The sequence below is a fragment of the Microcaecilia unicolor genome, unplaced genomic scaffold (genome assembly GCF_901765095.1).
Source record: "Microcaecilia unicolor unplaced genomic scaffold, aMicUni1.1, whole genome shotgun sequence".
Lineage (NCBI taxonomy): Eukaryota > Metazoa > Chordata > Amphibia > Gymnophiona > Siphonopidae > Microcaecilia > Microcaecilia unicolor.
The window spans coordinates 3,427,023-3,449,941 of record NW_021963345.1 but is presented as its reverse complement, the minus strand read 5'-3'; positions in this window follow the sequence as shown (position 1 = coordinate 3,449,941).

The window sequence follows — 22,919 nt, the reverse complement described above, 5'->3', positions numbered from 1 at the left end:
TCATTAATAGCAATAGTATATATAAAATTATATCTCCTGTTTGGTAGGGGTCAATTGCAACCCTCTTAATACTAGAAATTGGGATGTGCATAATATATCCCCACTTCTGGCTTGCATAACGTGCGAGACAGATTGGTAATTTTAACGAACACATGATCAAAATAACAATGGTTAAGTATATGGAACAAAATAAGTACAAAAACTAACAATAAAAATTTAGAGATGATGGTAAATGTTCAAGTTATTGATGTATGGAGGGCAATGTGTTGCCATCTATCGCCAATAGATATGGAATCTTCACCTGCGATGACTAACATTCACCAAGGGTTGAGCCCTCAGCTGCAGGAGGCCAGCAGGACTTACGAGCTAGACGATTCAGAAAGAAGGGTAGAGGCCAAAGCTTCTTGCAACTCCAGTAAGTGGAGAGCCTATCTCTTTCGCTCATGGACCAATCGATGTATCTGTTGAAACTCACACTCAATAATGTCTCGTATCTCACACCGGGTAATGTTGGGGTCTGTGCATCTGTCCTTTAATGTAGCGATTCTTTGCTGCAACATAGCCTTCAGATCAGACACATTATCGGGTAGCTCTTCTTTGCTAGCAGTCGTCTCCTCGGTGAGGGACGTCAGCATCAGAGAGGAGGGCCGTGAGGTGTATCCCTACTATGGTGTGTCCCCAAAACAGAAAAGTATCGAAAATGAAAAATTAAAAAAAAATTAAAAAAAAATTAAAAAATGGAAAAAAAAAAAAACACTCTGAAGGGTGTAAGATAAAAATAGGCTTAATAAAAAAAATAAAAATAAAACCAAATATGATACATCTGAATTGCAGCAAGGCATATTCAGAAGGCAATGCCAGAAAAAGGTTCCTTTAAAAAGACAAATGAAAAAAAAAACATTCAAAAGTTATTGACCTTCACATAGAGTTTAAGTAACCCTTTTTCAATCAGACAAAGAAGTAGGAAGAAGCATATCGCTTCAAGACAAAATCACCACGTGGCAAGAGTTAGTTGAAGCAAGGTGTTAGTTAAATACACAAAGCATACTGTTTTAAATAGAAAGGAATCAGAAAGTTGAATGCATAATTTTCCTTATTCATGACTGAAAGCTTCACCAATTCTCAATTCAAGAATACTACAAAATCTATGATCAGCGCAAAATGTTCCCCCAAATGGCCAGTTCAAGGGAATATTTCTCGCATTTATTCCATAAAACGGATAATGGTTATTAAATATTGCTTCTTTCTTAGACAAGGAAATAATGAAAAGCTTTCAGATATCACACATACCATAGAGAGATTTCAAAAATGAAGGCTTTATATTCATGAAAAAACTAAAGAAGTGAATGTAAACAGCGTAACAGTTAAAGCAGAAAACATTTTAACAATGAGCAATACACAGCTTTTATTTAAAAGGGATCCCGTATAAAGTAAAATGGCATAAATAAGTCAGTTCAGGTATATATAAAAAAACATAAAATGAATATCCTCTGGGGATCGCTCATCCCTGCAGTTGATAAGAACTCCCCAGGGAAGGTATGCATAGAAACAAATAAATAACTTGCTGACTTAGTTAGGTCATTTGTATGGTACCATAAATATACACTTGCTATTAAACCTAGAGGAATATAAAATAAAGACATGTTACCTGTAATGGAAACAGAAACATCAAACCAACACATATACAGAGAAATGGTTACCGGATACTAAATGAGGAGCCGAGTAGTTTTGAGTAACTGAGAGCAACAAAATCAAATCGTGTTCGGATTACGCCTAGTCATTATGGGGTGGGTAATATTGATCCCTAAATCTGTGGTCACTGCGGACGGTGTTGATCCGGGTTCCATAAAGGGAATGACTGCCGTTCAGGGGGATTTTGACGGATCTGCGATTTTCTAAATCTATATGGCTGTGTCTGAAGACATTCAGCAGCATAATGACCGTATTGTTGGCAGCGATAACAGAGCACATCAGGATAGCGATCAGGGCTAGGCCAGGAACGATAGTCTCGTTTTCGCCTAGTATCTCCAAGAGGGCCCCTTGGGGGACCTCGCTGGGGTTGAGAGCGACGACCTCTTTCTTCAGGGTAATCAATTCTACGGTCTGGGCGGTAGGGCCGTGGGCCCTGATTTCGGGTGTTATTGTCATAGCGTTGATCAGCATACATAACAATAACAGGGGGAGAAGTGTTAGGAGTATTGGTATTGGTGTCAGAGCTCTTAGAGGCTCTTTTCTCTTTGAGATCTTCAGTCTGTAGCACCTCCAAGTTAGTGTGTACTGTCTTACGATGTTGGGCTTCATTTTGCTTGCTTTTAATAAGTCGTCTGCAATGATGAAGGATGTGTTCACGAATTTTAGGCCATTTTTCTAATTGGAGACCCACGGTGTTCTCTAACTTAAGTTTAATTTCTGAAGGTAAGGTTCCCTTCAGTAAATGGTAGAATACTGGGAGGGCATTATCAGAGTCAAATTTTTCCTCTGTTTCTTCCTTATAGAGGTCTTGGAGTCTGAGTAAATAGGCCTCAATAGGCTCTGAATCCATTTCCCATCTTTGGGAAGTGATAACCGAAAAGTCTTTAAGGGTCGGATACATGGTCCGGATTTCCTGGAATACTTTGGTCTGAATTTCTGTCAAAGGGTTGCCATCATACTGAGTATCGGTGGCAAATTTTGCATAGCCCGATTGAGTGAATATGTCAGTGATACTAGCGTGTGGGGTTCTGCCCAGGAGCGCTTTCATATCACCTACTGATAGAGTAGTCCCCAGGGTTATGTCCTGTAATTTCTTTAACCAGCGGTTACCTCCCTGTGCAATATCCGGGAGCTGTAGTATGAGGCTATTCAATTCAACAGCTGAAAGTGGGGTGTATTCCGTATGAGGGACACCACCTGACATTTTATTCAGCAGGGGAAAAAGTTTCACTGATTTAAGGAGATCAATCGAGGTGGTTGGGGGAAACTGATTCTCATACTTTTTCCAAACCTGAAGACCTTGGATTAGATAAAGGGTTGTTTTCTGATCCCAATGGGGGTCGGGGTGATCATAAATAAGATCTCTTACAAGTGAAAGCTTGTCTGATCGTAAAGATCCTTCACGTGGGAAGAGGGCGGACTGGGGCTGGAGCGCCTCAGACCATCCTGCAAGGTTATCAACCCATGGTTGGACATAATGCCATGAATTCTCATGCAAAGCCACATATTGGGCAGGTGTGTTAGGTGGACCAGATAGGATGGGTTCTGTACTGATATTCAAACTTGTAGGGTGTGGGGAATTGTCAATAACCGCAAGGCAGCGGCTAGATCCTTCATCAGTAAGATAACTGTGAGGATGGCGCTGTCTAGTATGATGAGAAATAACATCATGTTGTTGAGGAAACTCAGATTTTGGTGCAACAGATACCACGGTGTCCGGGGTATCAGGGTGCGGTTGCGTTGTCAGGGACTTGTGTAAGGAACGAAGTCCTTCTGAAACAAACGCGAGGCCATCTCCCATACTAGCCAATGTGTGATCGTATTGTTCTTCCGAGGGGACTGGGGTATTAGGTAACGTGAAACGAGGTGAATCGTCTGCAAGGGAAGGGATTACTTCACTATCTGAAAAAGAGGAGAAATGGAACATCGGAGGAGGCTCGTTTCGAATATCCTCTATGTCCGATTTTGTGGGGAGTTGTTGTTTTAAAACTTCCCATGCTTCGTCTAATGGGGAGAGTCTAACCTTCGGTCGCTCCTTATTAACTGGTTTGGCTGGGAGTACCAAGGGACGCATTGGCCGTGCACCTAACGTGTCCCATCTAGGAGGAATAGAACACTGAGGTTCTAGAATGGGCATTGAAGGGTTCACTGGAGCAGGGGGTGGTTTAATGAAACCCCGATCATAGAGTTCCTGACAAATAGCCCGTGTCTGTGTAGCAGGACTACATGGAATGAAACCCATCTGTCGTAATTGAGACAGGATAGACTGTAGGGATTCAGCTGGCAAGGGACCAGTTTGGACAGAAGAGTCCAAAGGTAGTGGTGGAGGTGATGTCTGAGTTGTGTGTCCCATATGTGGGTAGGTAGTCGTTTGGGTGGTCATGTGTGAGGTCAATCCTGATCCTAGGCTAGGGTAGGTGGAGGTCTGGGCAGCTACGTCAATTTGACTGATAGCAGGGTACTGGACGGTGGCCGGAACTGATGGGTTCGGGACACAAGGATATTGCTCAATAATGGGAGGGGGTATCTCCATCTCATAGCCTCCAAGAGTACGATATACATGAGGCGGTGGTGGGGTTAGCGTCTGGGTTGTTGCTTGCATCGTTGGAGCAGAGGTAACAGTGGGTAATTGGGCCGAAATCAGGGCTACTGGTTGGGCCACTGGGATTGTTGAAGGGGTTAAAGGCGTCTGAGTTTGTACTGACCCCTGAGATATTGGAATTGGGTCCTTTGGTGATGAGGGAAGAGATAGATCAACTACCCCGGCAATGTGTACGGTAGTAGGTGGGTCAAATATCATAGGAGCTAGAGGTACCGCAGGCAGCGAGGGTATCACTGTCTGAGATCCTTGAGATAAGGGGGTCTGTGTCTGAGATCCCTGAGAAATCTGTAGCTGAGGTTTATCACAATATCCTGGGGGTATTGGTGTATATCCCACTGCACATGGTAGAAGCTTGGTAGTACCTGCAGCGGTAGCAGCATCATAGGGTGGTGGGGCAGTAGGTGTTATTGCCTCTTGGTAAGGGGCTTGATCGCAATCAGACTTCGCTAGGGCTCTGTCATGCTGGTTTTGTGCAATAAGTATAAATTTATTAATAGCAGCTAAATGCTTATCCCTAGATTTTCCTGTTTTGTTGGATTCATTATAGCAGACCAAGGCTTGGAGTTTGCCCTGATCAAATGAGCCCCTTGATGGCCATTCCAGTCCTTGATCCTTAGCGGACCAAGCGGTATGCCAGGTTTGACATAACCGGGTAAGTTCTTTTCTATCAGCGGGAAAGAAATTAAGGACTCTTTCCAAGGGAGTAGGGGACGAGGAAGTGGGCATAGTGGGATCAGAAATAGGGGGAAGACAATTCACATAGGAACTCATAGAAGAGTGTATTCAATATAATGCAATATCTACAAGTGAGATGGTTCAAATCAAAATGCTGAGGTCTATAACAGGGGCAACTAAACAAAACCATGCACGGGAAAATTATCTAAACAAAAGAACATGCATCATGCGTATAACAAAAACACTTATACTCACGCGTCTTCAAGAGCGTCCCATTGGCGGAACCTAAAACATAAATTACTAATTGGCGGAAAGCTCAATGCTTTTGCCGCAGGTTATATTTAACAAAGAAATGATAGCCATGAACATGAGAATAGTGCAGGAGTCAGTTGTGTCACTTACTATATATAACCTACTCTAAAAATACTGCCCTCCAGAGTATGCTTCTATAGAAATTGACCATGGGATAACACTCGCCATGAATTTTGACATGGGATAACACTCGCCATGTGATGGGACTACACTCGCCTGGGATCGCACATGGGATAACACTCGCCATGAATTTGGATATGGGATAACACTCGCCATATTGAAAACCCCAAAAGTGGGGGAAGCAAAAACTCCAAAAAAAGATTTTAGCGAACAGCGAAAATAAGTTCTCTAAAATTAAAGGGCAGCGATCTAATTGGTTTTCGCCGGTTAGAAATATGGGAATACACTCGCCATATATGGGAATACACTCGCCATTTTGTCGCTAACCCCCAATAGATGCTTAAATATTCGTCTAGAAGAGAACAAAAATTTAGGGCCCCAGTCAACCTGTCTAAATTTGCAACTAAAGGATTTTAGACGTCTCTGTATATCCCCAGCGCGCATCTGTACCGGTAACTTCTATATGGGCAATAGTCCAATTCAGTGAATGCAGGCCATTCCAAAAATAGAATGGGGTTCTGCTTAAAATCTAATAATTGCGATACCGTCATCCACCTTCGATGGATGTAAGCCCCAGGCATCGATATCAAACCCAATAGTTATAGCGTGACACTGGTATATAAGAAAGTATAGTATGTTCCAGGGAAAAGCCTCTGAAAATTACTATAGAAGTGGTAGAAAAATAGAGAGAAAAACGAAATATTCCAAGGCAAAACAAAACAAATGTAAGCTCTTCGGGGAAGGCACAGTCACAAAAAAGTCATTAGTTGGAACACATTAGCCAGAACTAAAAATGCCAAAGACATCACTTGTCATGCAGCAATGGAAAATAGAATTTTCCATCCAACAAGCCAGTGAAAGGAAACACCGATTTCAACAAAAGGCAAGAAAATGTATATTAACAAAGACATATTAAATATAAGAGAAGCATATAAATCAATAAATTTTGAAACAGGACACCAGAATCGTGGTGTAAAGATGACAAGCTCATACCCATAAATATACACTCAGAAAAGGGACATAAAAATAAAATAAACCCGAATGCAATGGCAGGAAGCTTTTGTGGCTAAACAGGTGAAAGGGGAAAAAGAACAAATTAAAACATGTGATTCTTACATCAAGAACTTCCAATGATACGGCATAAAACATACATACTAGTCAGTGACTGAAATGTTATGTCTAAATGATGACAAACAGAACAGCTGCAGCATTAGAAGGAAAGAGAAGGTTGGGTTATAAAGAACCAACAGGAAATAACTGAAGAAGTTAAGCAACGCTGTATTCTCCTGGTACGCAGCCATCATCTTCTCAACCGGAAAGGTAAAACATATTTTATATGCATATCTGTTAATGTAAAAGCAAAGAAATGTTTCTCTATAGTTCAGAATACTTCCACTATCATATAAGTTATACAAGGGGTTATCTAACTGTTAATGTAACAATAATCCATTGTAATTTCATGTGACTTTCTGTGTTGCATCCTAGTTCATATCAAACTTGTTATAAAGACTTACACAATTTAACTCTTTATAGAACCATATTATTTAAAAGCGATTGTCATTCTCAGGACGTGGAAATATTCATCCGGAAACATTATAACATAAGTCATTACTGCAAATGTTTAAAATAAGCCAGTGCAGGCTGTATGCACTCGGAGGACGAAAACCACAACGCAAACGAGGAAGTGCAGTATTTCCTGTAGATAACGTTATAATATAGTCAGGCTCACCGATGATTAAAAAGTATTAAAAAGCATCCTTAAAAAGAGACTTTTATAAATTTTTCTAACAATCTATAATACTGGTCAAAAGCAGGATTCAAAAACCCATGTTCCCTGAAGATAAGCAGGCTTGTGGTACAGTTTTAAGTCAAACCATGAACTAACACGATAGCACGGTGCTGGGGCTCCAACAGATATTTCTTTCAAACAAATACGCCATTAAAGCAGAGCACAAGAAACCAAAACTATATGAGTATCGGAGATCAAAAGCATATGAGAATATTATCTAAAGGGTGTATAAGATCCCCTCATATCTAGGGCAGTATAATACAAACAGATAGGAAAATAAATGACAAACCTTAAGCATTATTAATTGAAAGTATAACATTGTCCCAAAACAAATTGTGAATTAAAAGGGTGTGATAACAACTACTAGGACAAGTACAAATTTAAAATTACAACTGAAAATTAAAAAGGAATACATTTCACAGTAGCAACTATACAGGAGCAATTAACAAGGACAAGGCAATAGAATAGCGACTATGAAATAACATTAGTTATATTTTATTTGACACCCAGTGGATTAAACACGCAAAAGCAATAAAAAAGTGAGTAATGCAAACCGGAAGATGGCCGTATACTATGATAGCCAGCCATAAATTATAGTATAAAGTACTGACAGTACATGAAGGAGAAGAGCATGCTTCTGAAGTCCAGATAGCTTAGAAAAACAAGTCACAGAGACAGGGGACAGGAGAATGCTGTATAATGGACAAGAGACCTTTTGCAAGGAGAAAGTATAGGTGGAAGTGAGATAAGTTTAACAGTCTTACAGCCAAAGCTGTGACAGGAGTGAGGGGGTACAGAAAAAGTGACAAATTCACTCTGAGAAGCAGTAACAACGGCAGCTTACTGTCAGGATCGGTGCAGGACTTTTAGGACTTTTAGCAAAGACAAAATACAAAGGTAGAAGACTTAGAGCGTAGTAATAGTTGCATATATAGTGAGTATGACAGAAAGGTGTCGAAAGTGGCAGAGACGGGATTAATGCAGAGAAAAGTAAACCCGGAAGTGTAGCTAAAAGTGGCTACGGGGAAACTATGCACTTATATTCAAAGTCAGATAAATTATCTGTGGTTTCCTGTAGTTTCCGGTAGCTATAGAATTATTTAGAGTCAGATCAAGACTAGCAATCATTTGGAAAAAGCACATAAGTTATTGTTCTGTCCGTTTCCAGCTGTACGGCCCTTGTACTGAAATGCTTTTACAGCTCTGAATATGGTTCCTTAATAAGGCTGTGTTATAAAAACAGTTTTAGTTACTAATAGAAACTTGCATGTTCCTGTTTGACAGAAAGGGTGTTGCAAAGCAGGTTAGAAAAACAAATTAAAACGTGTCATTCTTTCATCATAAACTTCAAGTTTACAGTATATAACATATTGAATCAAGCAGTCCAAATACAATGCTTAATGATGACGAACAGAACAGGCTTAGCATTTGAGGGAAGGGGGGGTGAAAAGTTACCGTTCTATCCATAGGCAGAAAACACATATCTGTGAATAAGATTCCGTTTCAGCATGGCTAGGAAGTCAGCACAGTCTGAGGAGACATTGTGGTTAAGATATATACGGGTTTACAGAAAATTGTTAAAAGGATTTAATGTTGATGCAGATGTTAAAGGAAAAGGAAAATAAAAACCAGAAGGGAAGTGTGCTTCCTGTGCTTAATTTGAGTTTAGTGCTCACTGCAAGCATCGGACATTACGGCTACTGAAAATAGGACTAAACAGCACATAAAAACTTTATGCTGGTATAATTAATCAGGATAGGATTTTATCAAATCAAACATATAGAAGTTCTTAGAAACTATTATGTAAGGAAGCAGGGAGTTAATGTGTGAGGAAGTATGACAAATCTAACTACGTTGCTATTTTACTTGCTCAGATAGACCGCCGTAATCATTCTGTGTTCATATAAAAGCTGTCAATTCTACACTTGATACGGCAACTCCTTCAAAGCAAAAAAATTTTTAATGTCTTCTACTGTGTCTTTAAAATAACGGCAATCTAAATTTCCTTACTACCAGTATATCACTTGATTCTGTAAAGTAAGGGTTAATTTTTAGTTTCCGGACTAAGGCTTCCTAGACGATTACAACTGAATTTATGTGCTAAGAAGTATTTTGTTTTGGCATTCTCTTGAGCCTTCCTCTGTTATAGAAGCTGAACAATCAAACTTAGCACAATTGAAAACCCATTTTTAGAAGGAAAATGCATTAAAAGGGCAGACACTATAGCATTATATCCAAAGGGTTAGAAAGTAAAGGTCAAGGGATGAACGAAAACTGTGACATAATCATAAAGATATAAGCGAGGAAGTAGAGAGAAAGAAAGGCATTCGAGACAGCTTCATTTCTCTTAAGAGAGGTCTGGCGACCATCAAAATCTAAGAAGGAATTCATTACACGCATTTATAAATGGAGAAGCTAAGGATATAGAAAAATGTGACTCGGGCAGAAATAAATCCCAAAAGCAGTGAGAAAGCAGTGGCGTGAGACACTAGAGAGGAAATCCTGGGTCTTACTGAGTGCAAGATCTACAGACAGATAGACATGAAAGCAGAACAGGAAAAAAAAACAATGGACGGCCCTAAAACACAGGGACAGTTGCCTTGAGAGGAGGACAAAGAATAAGGAGAGACGGAGATGACACAGGGATGGCTAGGAAAGCAGGAATAAAAAAATGAGCAGCATAGCACATGCAGAAAACTATAGTAGGGAGAAAGGTTAGTGGGATATAGGTTAAACTGGCATAAGGTTAAAAACACCAGCTTCTTAACGGCAAAACAAATTTTGTGGTTTCATATGTAGCTTGCATCCGGAAATGCTACAAGTATAGGAAATGTATGCCTATTAATCATGTCACATAAAGACAATGGTAAAAATCAAATACCGGAGTGAAAACCACCCTCTTTTGACTGGACCATAACAGAACAAAAACCTAAGGGGGGGCCACGCATGCAAGTACGGATTATTAGGTAAATGTTCCCTTAATTAATCCTATAAGTAAAAGTAATTAGAAAAACCATTATACAGATGTAGTTTAACTGTAATGGCAGGAAACCAAATCATATTACAAAAGGATGTACCGCAATAGTAACAAAAGGGTTTCAGAGCAAAGCTGTAAAAAGACAGAATCTGAAATGTAAGGGTTTTTGTAACAGAGAGGAAATAGAGAGAGAAAGGAAGCTAAGCGAGCCATGTGTGGTCATACAGAAAAGTCAAGGTTAAAAATGCAGAACCACATTGTGGGTTACGATAAGATCTACCAGTCTGTGTTTTGCAGCATAAAAAATTATAGAGGGAAAACGAAACCCGTCTCTAAGTTCAACTGTTCAAAGTGCCTGAAAACGGGGGAAGGGAAGAAGAAAAGATAATACAGCAATTCACAGAGACAGTGCGGGACAATTTCTTACAAGGTAGAAGCAGAATCGGAGGTTTAAGTGCAGCGCTGAGAAAAAGAGCGCCGGTCTTTTTAGAGGGAGATCACAGCAGTGTATAGGCAGGAAAAGGGGCTGTCAGTAGTTAAGTGCAGAAAAGACACAGACCGGAATGATGTCAGAGAACTGCAGTGAGAGAGAACAGGGATCAGAGTAAGTACGAAGAGAGCCAGAATAGGCAAGTGAGACGAAAAGGAGGGGGGTAATAAAAACAGGGCAATAGGGGAGGGCAATCAGGACAGAGAGATATCCTAGTTGAGAGCGCAGGACATACAGGAGGGCAGATGGAGTGTACTGTCCAAGAACTGCAGTGAGCAGTGAATGAAGGCTCGGACAGAGGTAGGAAAGGAATCAAAAGGATGGACAGAAGAGAGTGGCAGAAAAAGAACAGAGAAGAAACTGGAAAGACAGGAAAGAAATTTTTGAACACATAGATGTATCCCCTCTGGGTTCAAAAATTAGCGTGTAAAAATACAGCGTGCGAGGGTCAATATACCCTCTGGAATACAAATGGGGGGGAGGAAGGTCAGCGAGTACGCTCAGCGACCGGGGGTCACCACTGTTTTAAATTGACCTCTTTTAGACCCCTTCTGGACTTTTCCAAATGGGGAGGGGAACATCTTAAGTTCATCCAGAAGATTCTTTATAGTTTCCCTCCAATCCCAGGGTGGTTGGTTCTGGGGAGGCATCAGAAGGCGTAATTCAAAACTGATCCCCATGACCTCTGCTTTCTGCCTTTCTGGATCTAGGTGTATTCTGGGCCATTTATGTTCCCACATATAGTCTATTTGAATCTATCAGTATTTTGTGCACAAAATGAGTGTCTGGTGTGGGTTTAGTTTAGTTAGTAAAATAAGTGACAAGTAAGGAATACTTGAAAATGAAGACAGAGAAAGGTTTCAGATAGAAGGCATTTATTCTTACCAAAGTTTCAAATTAATACAGACATCGGATGGATTCTGGGTTCAATGGCACAGCGCTCTGCCGTCTGAGAAGTGTTGGGGACGACTCCGAAATTAAGCCCAAATCACCCTTCTTTTATACTCTCTTCTCTCAATAGAAGTCTATGGCTGGACCTATTTTGGGACCTGTTTTTTTTCAACTATTTCTCAATTTCTGTGGTTAAACTGTCGTGTCCTGCCATCTGTTGTTCTGTACCCAACTCTTTCCGTTCCAGCTATTGCAAGTTATTTCGCAATTTCCTCTTTTGTCAACATGTTTTTCTCTTCTGCCAGAACATCTTATTCTTAGCATATCAGTTTCACTTCCCCTTTTTCTATTATCTTATGATCTAAGTTTCATCTTATAGAAAGACAAACTCCATTTTAATAAGTGCTACATTCAATTTGTACCTGGCCTAGTCAGTGCTTTTCAGCTGCACAAAGCTATGTAGTTTGGCCTGCCACTATTCCAGTGGATAGATCTTAGGGTAGAACACATATTAACTTGCAGGAAAAGCAAGTCCATGCTCAGCCAGTCATAGATTTTTAAACCTAGCTGGTATTTTTACAGCCTGAGTCCTAAAATCTGGCCTTCCACCCTTTCGGTGGGCATCCAGTGAGGGCCTCTTGCTGTAGTATAATTATACAGTACCATAGCAGAATTTGGATAATAACAATAGAAAAATAAAACCATGTCCATCTGTCTAAAGCTATGGTAAAGTGGAATCTGGTGCAAGAAAATACAGAGATGACAAACTTTGTGCAAGCTTTTCTGCATTACTTAGGCTGAGACCTGTCTACATACCCACAAGGGAGTATAAGTTTACTCCTTTCTCTTCATATTTATGCTATGAGGGACTAGTTTACTTCCAGCTGAGTTAGAGGAGGAGAGAGGTAAAATGAGGGTCATGACAGAATAACCTGGTTCTATTTAGGGTTACCATATGGCTCCAGAAAAAGGAGGACGGATTGAGCCAGCCAGGTTTTACTTCCATTGCTTTCCATTGAAAGCAATGGAAGTAAAACTCGGCTGGCGCAATTGCTTTCCATTGAAAGCAATGGAAGTAAAACCCGGCTGGCTCAATCCGTCCTCCTTTTTCTGGAGCCATATGGTAACCCTAGTTCTATTGGTTTTGTCCCGTCCGTGGCCGTGACAACCCTCAGACTTACCCTGTTTCTGGGAGTCAGTGTCTGTGCTGGCTTCTGCTTGTCTCTGTGTCTGTGTCTGTCTTAGGTTCTCTCTGGCTCTGTGTGCTGATTGCCCTACTGAACCTCACCTGTGTGGGCTATGCCTCTTCCAAGATGGCTGCCGACTCCTCTTATGCCAGTATCCAAGATGGCTCCCGCTGTTCCTTCCTATGGGCTGACTGCTCTGTGTGTCAAGCCTCTGTTTGGTTGCAAGGTGATTGCTGCAGCTGTGGCTCTGGTGTTGAAGGGCTTTATTAATCACTTGGAGACTACAGTCCTGGCCTTTGCATCTCATCTAAAGGTCCTGGTGTATAGAGTGCTCTGTACACAGTTTGTGTTTGCTCTGTGTGAGTTTCTATGTTTGTTTAGACTAGCTAGCTTAGGCACCGTGTGGCTTGTAGCCTGTGCATAGCTCTGCTAGTTCTCTGTGTTTGTCTCCAGTGCATGACTAGTTAGCTTAGGCACCGTCTGGCTTGTTGCCTGTGCATAGCTCTGCTAGTTCTCTGTGTTTGTTCCTAGTGTTAGACTAGCCGCCCTTGCTAGCCACTATCCCGAGACTGTGTTTGTTCCTAGTGTTAGACTGGCCGCCCTTGCTAGTCACTATCCCCAGACTGTGTTTGTTCCTAGTGTTAGACTGGCCGCCCTTGCTAGTCACTATCCCGAGACTGTGATTGTTCCTAGTGTAGACTAGCCAGCTTAGGCACCGTCTGGCTTGTAGCCTGTGCATAGCTCTGCTAGTTCTCTGTGTTTGTTCCTAGTGATAGACTAGCCAGCTTAGGCACCGTGTTGCTTGTAGCCTGTGTATAGCTTTGCTAGTTCCCTGAGTTTGTTCCTAATACTTGACTAGCCAGCTTAGGCACCGTGTGGCTTGTAGCCTGTGTATAGCTTTCCTAGTGCTCTGTGTTTGTGTAGACTAGCTAGCTTAGGCACCGTCTGGCTTGTAGCCTATGCATAGCGCTGCTAGTTCTCTGTGCTTGTTCCTAGTGTTAGACTAGCCGCCCTTGCTAGCCACTATCCCAAGACTGTGTTTGTTCCTAAGGTTAGACTAGCCGCCCTTGCTAGCCACTATCCCAAGACTGTGTTTGTTCCTAACGTTAGACTAGCCGCCCTTGCTAGCCACTATCCCAAGACTGTGTTTGTTCCTAACGTTAGACTAGCCGCCCTTGCTAGCCACTATCCCAAGACTGTTTGTTCCTAACGTTAGACTAGCCGCCCTTGCTAGTCACTATCCCAAGACTGTGTTTGTTCCTAACGTTAGACTAGCCGCCCTTGCTAGCCACTATCCCAAGACTGTGTTTGTTCCTAACGTTAGACTAGCCGCCCTTGCTAGCCACTATCCCAAGACTGTGTTTGTTCCTAACGTTAGACTAGCCGCCCTTGCTAGCCACTATCCCAAGACTGTGTTTGTTCCTAACGTTAGACTAGCCGCCCTTGCTAGCCACTATCCCAAGACTGTGTTTGTTCCTAACGTTAGACTAGCCGCCCTTGCTAGCCACTATCCCAAGACTGTGTTTGTTCCTAACGTTAGACTAGCCGCCCTTGCTAGCCACTATCCCAAGACTGTGTTTGTTCCTAACGTTAGACTAGCCGCCCTTGCTAGTCACTATCCCGAGACTGTGATTGTTCCTAGTGTAGACTAGCCAGCTTAGGCACCGTCTGGCTTGTAGCCTGTGCATAGCTCTGCTAGTGCTCTGTGTTTGTTTCCAGTGCATGACTAGCTAGCTTAGGCACCGTTTGGCTTGTAGCCTGTGTATAGCTTTGCTAGTGCTCTGTGTTTGTTTCCAGTGCATGACTAGCTAGCTTAGGCACCGTCTGGCTTGTAGCCTGTGCATAGCTCTGCTAGTTCTCTGTGTTTGTTTCCAGTGCATGACTAGTTAGCTTAGGCACCGTCTGGCTTGTAGCCTGTGCATAGCTCTGCTAGTTCTCTGTGTTTGTTCCTAGTGTTAGACTAGCCGCCCTTGCTAGCCACTATCCCAAGACTGTGATTGTTCCTAGTGTAGACTAGCCAGCTTAGGCACCGTCTGGCTTGTAGCCTGTGCATAGCTCTGCTAGTTCTCTGTGTTTGTTCCTAGTGTTAGACTAGCCGCCCTTGCTAGCCACTATCCCAAGACTGTGATTGTTCCTAGTGTAGACTAGCCAGCTTAGGCACCGTCTGGCTTGTAGCCTGTGCATAGCTCTGCTAGTTCTCTGTGTTTGTTCCTGGTGCAGACTAGCCAGCTTAGGCACCGTCTGGCTTGTAGCCTGTGTAAAGCTTTGCTAGTGTTCTGCGTTTGTTTCCAGTGCATGACTTGTTAGCTTGGGCACAGCTTAGTTGTTAGCTGGTGTATAGCCTTCCAAGTCTCCTGAGTTTGCTCTGTGTATGTTCCTGTGTATGACTGGTTTGCCTGGGTATAGCGTTCCTATTAGCCTGGGTACAGTTTACTAGTCATTGTGTTGAATCCTGCCGACTGCCAGAACCCGGACAGTCCCTGCTTGTCTGCCTTGCCTTCGCCTAGGTGCCAGGGGGCACTCCTGGATCTTCATTCCTGCTGTTCCTGTAAGTCCTACCGGCTGCCAGAACCTGAGGGCTCAACCCTCGGGGAAAGGCAGTCAAGTGTAGGTGAAGCCTAGGTCCAGGGTGTTCCAGTTCCGCGGGTTCCGCTCCAGTGTGTTCCAGTCCAGCGGGCTTCACTCCTGTATGTTCCAGTCCAGTGGGGCCACTCCAGTGTGTCCAGTCCAGCGGGCCCCACTCCAGTGCGCACCCGTCCGGTGCGTTCCAGTTCCGAGTGTTCCGGTGTAGAACTCCAGTCCGGGGTTTCGGGCCAGTCTTGTTTCATCTCTACCTGGAAGGTGATTTTGCCTGCCACTGCCGCTCCACGGTAGTGGCCTATGGACTCACAAACCCCGCGCTCCCGGGGAAGAAGCCTGAAGGATGCCAAGGTCCCCGAGAGCGCGGCAAGCGCGAGAGACGCGACAGGTTTTTCCTTTTGCTTGGAGATACAGCAGAAGGCTAGATTTAATGATTCACACCAGGTCCATTGGAAGACGAGGCCTGTGATAGTCAACTGTTTCCTTGGCCTGCTACAGCTCAATTGAGTTTCAATGGACATAGGAATAATAGCACTGGCCAGTCTGTTGAGAATGGGTTTCAGGGCTGCTTCCAGTTAAAGAGTCCTACTGGGGTTATGGTGCTCTTCAGAATCCTCTCGCTTCCTAATTTCAGACCCAGCCGGCAGGCACAGTTTGGAGGAGCCGCGCCCGCCGCCCGCAACAAATCCGGCAGCCTTTCCCATGTGGCACTGCGGCACCATCATGCCTTACGCACTGCGGGGACGGGGAGCAAAGCAATGTAAACCAGCGCGGTGCCGAAGGAGACAGGACGGAGTTAGCGTGAGAGCTGAGAGTGGGGCGGGATGGCAATGCAGCGCTGGACTATCAAAAACGAAAACATTTAACAGGTAGGAGGAGGAGCCGAGGAGGACCGGAAGAGCCACCCAGCGCCGCCGACTGCCTAAAAGAAGTGGCTGAGCCGCGACAGCTGAAGGCTGTGCACTTTTTGTCACTGAAACTGGGTGGGCCTGAGCCGAGATTGGGTGGGCCTGTGCCCACCCGTAGCTACGCCCCTGGTTGGATAGGCAGTGCCTTAAAAGGTGGAGGGTGTTTTGGTTTGTTTTTTACTTATTGGACAGCTTCCCATATCCTATATAATAATTTGCACCTTCAACATTCTACGTCTGGATGCCTGGGTTCGTAACATTCATAACCACTCATTGCCCTGCCCTCGCGTCAAAACGTAATGACATCATTGGGTGGAACATTGAAAGGGAAGGGAAGCCAGCGCCAGCCAGCCAGCCAGCCAGAGAACGTTCAGGTACAAATCGAGGGGAGAAAATCGCGGGAGAATCGCCCCCTCCCTCCCCCTCTCCTCCGAGTTCCAGGCCCCCCTCTCCCCTGAGTTCCAGGCCCCCCTCCCTCTCCTCTGAGTGCTAGCCCGACCTGCGCTGCCTGCCCTCTTCTCCCAGTCCTTTGCCTGCTCCTCGCCTTCCTGCGTGCCGCCCAGAATTTAAAAAGTTCTTACCTCGGGGTCCGGTGGCAGCAGTGAAAGGTGAACAGGCTTGGCGCTTCAGCCTGCCTTCCCTTCTCTGTCAGCTCTGCCTCTGGTCCCGCCCTTGCGGAAACAGGAAATGAGGGCGGGACCAGAGGCAGAGCTGACAGAAAGGGAAGGCAGGCTGAAGCGCCAAGCCTGTTTGCCTTTCACTGCTGTTGCTGGACCCCGAGGTAAGAACTTTTAAATTCTGGGTGGCACGCAGGAAGGCGAGGGGCAGGCGGAGGACTGGGAGAAAAGGGCGGCCAGCGCAGGTCGGGCTAGCACTCGGAGAGGGAGGGAGGGGGGCCTGGAACTCGGATGAGGGGGGGGGGAGGGAGGAGGCCAGGCTGGAACATAGAGGAGAGGGGGGACAGGAACTCGGAGGGAGGGGGAGGGAGAGGGAGGGAGGAGGCCTGGAAGTCGGAGGAGAGAGAGAGAGAGACGGAGGGAGGGAGGCCTTGAACTTGGAAGAGAGGGGGTCCTGGAACTCAGAGGAGAGGGAGGAGGGCCTGGAACTCTGATGAGAGGGGGGAGGGAGGGGGCCAGGCTGGAACTCGGAGAGGGGGGCCAGGAACTCGGGGGAGGGAGGGGGCCTGGAACTCGGAGGAGAGGGAGGGAGGGTGGGAAGGGGGCCTGGAACTCGGAGGAGAGAGAGGGCGGAAGGGGGCCTGGAACTCAGAGGAGAGGGAAGGAGGAAGGGCGGGGGCCTGGAACTTGGAGGGTACCCACGCTGTCTGAACCATTCTACCATCCCTTGTGCTTGCTCCTTAAAAGTGTCCCAAGAAGTGCATAGTCTCCGAATTCGGAGAAACTGCCCTATTGCAGGATTTTGTGTATCGGTCACTGTTTTTTGCAAGTTTGGTGGGATGGCTGCGGTACATCAATGATGTCCTGCTGCTTTGGAGAGGTGATGAGGATCAGTTGGCACAATTTTTGACATACTCGAAAAAGCAGGATTCGAATATACATTTTGATCACCATATAGGGGATGACACAATAAAGCTTTTGGATGTCAACATTTCCTATCATCAGGGCAAGTTTGTTATGCGGTCTTACCGTAAGCATACGGATCATAATGCACTTTTGCATTACCGCAGCCATCATCCACTCCGGTTAAGAAATAGCATACCGATAGTAACATTCGCCTATCAAAACAAGAAGCTCCTTTAGTTTCACACTGGGGGATTGCAGGATACGCAATTCAGGATTTAAGGTTTGTAGTGTTACGCCAGTGTTACAACAATAGGGGAGGGGAATATCTCTTTAATGCTCCTACGTAAAGAACAGTGCATGATATTTGCGTGGAATACCATCACTCCTGCTGGATTGAATAAGGAGGTGGAGTGGCTGAATGTTTGAGGGGGTGGGGTTTCAATGGGTTATAAACCGCTGAGAATTCAAGCACTCCATACACATGGGCCAGCGTATTTTAGCTGGGGTGTGGACGCATGGAAGTGCTATGAGGTCCGATTCGCCTGATATCCATGAATTGAATGGATATCGCCACCCTTAACTCTCTCCTCAAAGTGCCCTCCACTCCCACCCCCCCCCCCCCCTCACTCTCTCCTCAATCACTGGCTGACTACTTCCGCGACAAGGTGCAGAAGATCAACCTCAAATTCACTACCAAGCCACCTCTTCCTCTTCACCCTTTAACCCTCTCCCTCAACCAACTAACCCAGGCCTCCTTCTCCTCTTTTTCTGATATCACTGAGGATGAAACTGCCCACCATCTTTCCTCCTCGAAATGCACCACCTGTCCCTCTGATCCCATCCCCACTAACTTACTTAACACCATCTGCCATATCCTCAACCTCTCTCTCTCCACTGCAACTGTCCCTGACTCCTTCAAGCATGCTGTAGTCACACCACTCCTCAAAAAACCATCACTAGACCTTACCTGCCCTTCCAACTACCGCCCCATCTCCCTCCTACCCTTCCTCTCCAAGATACTTGAACGCGCCGTTCACAGACGCTGCCTTGATTTTCTCTCCTCTCATGCCAACCTCGATCCGCTTCAATCCGGTTTTTGCCCTCTACACTCGACAGAAACGGCACTCACTAAAGTCTGTAATGATCTGTTCCTTGCCAAATCCAAAGGTCACTACTCCATCCTCATCCTCCTCGACCTATCCGCCGCTTTTGACACTGTCAATCATAATTTACTTCTTGCTACACTATATTTGGGTTCCAGGGCTCTGTCCTCTCCTGGTTCTCCTCTTATCTCTCCCACTGTACCTTCAGAGTACATTCTCATGGATCTTCCTCCACCCCCATCCCGCTCTCTGTTGGAGTTCCTCAGGGATCTGTCATTGGACCCCTTCGTTTTTCAATCTACACCTCTTCCCTGGGCTCGCTGATCTCATCTCATGGTTTCCAATATTATCTTTATGCTGACAACACCCAGCTTTATCTCTCCACACCAGACATCACTGCGGAAACCCAGGCCAAAATATCGGCATGCTTATCCGACATTGGTGCCTGGATGTCCAACCGCCACCTGAAACTGAACATGGCCAAGACCGAGCTCATTGTCTTTCCACCCAAACCCACTTCTCCTCTCCCTCCACTCTCTATTTCAGTCGATAACACCCTCATTCTCCCCGTCTCATCTGCCCGCAACCTCGGAGTCATTTTCGACTCCTTCTTCTCCTTCTCTGCCCATATCCAGCAGACAGCCAAGACCTATCGCTTCTTTCTCTATAACATCAGCAAAATTCGCCCTTTCCTCTCTGAGCACACCACCCGAACTCTCATCCATTCTCTCTTTACCTCTCGCCTTGACTACTGCAACCTACTCCTCACTGGCCTCCCATTTAGCCATCTATCCCCCCTTCAGTCCGTTCAGAACTCTGCTGCGCGTCTTATCTTCCGCCTAGACCAATATGCTCATATCACCCCTCTCCTCAAGTCACTTCACTGGCTTCCAATCAGATACCGCATACAGTTCAAGCTTCTCTTACTAACCTACAAATGTACTCAATCTGCAGCCCCTCATTACCTCTCTACCCTCATCTCCCCTTACGCTCCTACCCTTAACCTCCGCTCACAGGACAAATCCCTCCTCTCAGTACCCTTCTCCACCACCGCCAACTCCAGACTCCGCCCTTTCTGCCTCACCTCACCCTATGCGTGGAATAAACTCCCTGAGCCCATACGCCAAGCCCCCTCCCTACCCATCTTCAAATACTTGCTCTTCAATGTCACTTTCGGCACCTAACCATTGTACCTCTATCCAGGAAATCTAGACTGCCCCCAATTTGATTGACTGCACTTTTTTGTCCTTTAGATTGTAAGCTCCTTTGAGCAGGGACTATTACTACTACTAGTACTATTAAACATTTCTATAGCGCTACTAGACTTACGCAGCGCTGTACAAATTAACATGAAAAGACAGTCCCTGTTCAACAGAGCTTACAATCTAAATTGGACAGACGAACAGACAGGTAGGGGTGGGGAAATTGCAGTGGTAGGGGTGATAAGTGAGGGTGTTGAGTAATTGACTCATGGTTAGGAGTCGAAAGCAGTAGCAAAGAGGTGGGCTTTAAGCCTAGACTTGAAGACAGCCAGAGACTGAGCATGACGTACTGGCTCAGGGAGTCTATTCCTTTGAGCAGGGACTGTCCTTCTTTGTTAATTGTACAGCGCTGCGCAACCCTGATAGCGCTTTAGAAATGTTAAATAGTAGTAGTAAATAGTAGTAGTAGAATCAATAATGGTAAGCTGATTAATGTAACTTATACCAGCAGTTTGAGTGTAATGTGTTTTAGGAACTCGACCCCTGATGACGCTCAAGTAGTGAAACACAGGCTGTGTAGGGGTGCAGGGTACTGTGTGTGATAGAGGTGTAGCATAATATGAGTTTAATTGTCAAAGTTATTGATTTTGCTGGATCAGATACAAATATATATATATATATATCTACAATAATAAAACGCTGACTCCGTGGCTTCAGGGTTCGTAAGTTCGAAAGGGTGTCACATCTCTCTCTGCCCCACCCTCGCGTCAAAACGCAATGACGTCGAAGGCGGGTAATCAGAAGGCAGGACTGAGGGAACGAACTTGAAGGCTGCAGACGAGCAGCCTAGAGACGGCCAGGGCTTTCAATAATGCCGCCACTTCGACGGACCTAATCCGGGGACAATCGCTGGGTGGCTGGGGGTAGAGGACAGAGGAGAATCGCAGGGTGGCTGGAGGGGGGACAAGGGACAGAGGACAATCGCTGGGTGGCTGAAGTGGATGCAGGAGAGAGAGGATAATTGCTGGATGGCTCGAGGGGGGGCAGGGGATAGAGGACAATCACTGGGTGGCTGGAGGGGGGTCAGGGGAGACAGGAGAATAGCTGGGTGACTGGAGGGGGCAGGGGAGACGAGAATCGCTGGTGGTTGGAGGGGGGGCAGGGGACAGAGGAGAATTGCAGGGTGGCTGGAGGGGGGCAGGGGACAGAGGAGAATCGCTGGGTGGCTGAAGGGGGGGCAGGGGAGAGAGGATAATTGCTGGGTGGCTGGAGGGGGAGGCAGGGGAGGAGAATCGCTGGCTGGCTGGAGGGGGGTAGGGGATAGAGGTCAATCACTGGCTGGCTGGAGGGGGGCAGGGGACACAGGAGAATTGCAGGGTGGCTGGAGGGGGGCAGGGGACAGAGGACAATCGCTGGGTGGCTGGGGGGGAGCATGGGACAGAGGAGAATCACTGGGTGGCTCGAGGGGGGGCAGGGGATAGAGGAGAATCGCTGTGTGGCTGGAGGGGAGCAGGGGAGACAGGTGAATCGCTGGGTGGCTGGAGGGGGGCAGGAGAGAGAGGACAATCAAACACACTCTCTCTCTCACAGACACACTCGCACCCAGTCTCACTCTCTCTCTCTCACACACACACACTCGCATGGTGCTGCCAACCACGCAGAGGGGGGGAGCGGTAGGGGGTCCTGAGACCAGAGGGGAGAGGATCCTGAGACCAGAGGGGAGGGGATCCTGAAACCAGAGGGGGGGAGGGGGTCCTGAGACCACAGAGGGAGGAGGGAGGTATCTCTGTCACACACACACTATCTCTCTCACACACATTCTCTCACAGTCAGTGTCTTTCTCTCACTCTCACACAGTCTTTCACACTATCCTGCTTATAATCGAAAGGGAAAAACGCCTATATTGCGACCCAAATCGGGAGATGGGCGTCTTTCTCCCGTGGGCGCCCAAATCGGTATAATCGAAAGCCGATTTTGGGCGTTTCCAACTGCAATCCGTCGCGGGAACGATTAAAGTTGATGGGGCGTGTCAGAGGTGTGGTGGAGGCGGGACTGAGGCATGGTTATCGGCCGAGGAGAGATGGGCGTCTTTAGCTGATAATTGAAAAAAAAAAAAAAGGCGTTTTTATCGCGATTTTAGGTCACTTTTTTTGGACCTTTTTTTTCACGAACAAGTCCCAAAAAAGTGCTCCAACTGCCCAGATGGCCACTGGAGGGAATCGGGGATGACCTCCCCGGACTCCCCCAGTGGTCACTAACCCCCTCCCACCAAAAAACCCCACTTTAAAAACTTTTTTTCCAGCCTCTATGCCAGCCTCAAATGCCGTACCCACCTCCATGACAGCAGAATGTGTTCTGACAGCCTTTCCCTGGTTCTGATGTGGCTCTCGGGTGAGTGTGACACCTTTTCTGTTATGCGCACTGCAGAGTCACATCAGCATTGCATTGTGTTGGGTGTAGGGTACTGGGTTCCGTAATTCCACTAGCTTGTGGCAAATGCTCACGATGTTGGTAGTTGGTAGCCTGTACTCCCATGGTGCGTTTCCCCCTGCTAACTGGGTCAGAGGGTATCCAGTTTTGTTTCTGGTAGTCCATGAGGTAGTGGCCATTTCTGTAAGCCAGTTTTAGATCCCTTTCATGTGTTAGCCACATTAGAGAACTTAGTTCTTTCCTTGAATGTGGCTGAAAGAGGGCATTGTACAGCATTCTGCCAGCTCTGACCTACTGCTAATCTCAGTACCAGCGAGACTCGTTGCCAGTGGGGCACAACCTCTGATCTGCAGTTAACTGTGAGTAAGCGTGCTTATTCCAACAAAGGACGTTTTCGGAGAGATTAGTCTTCAGGTGTAAACTGGTGTGCCAATGTTA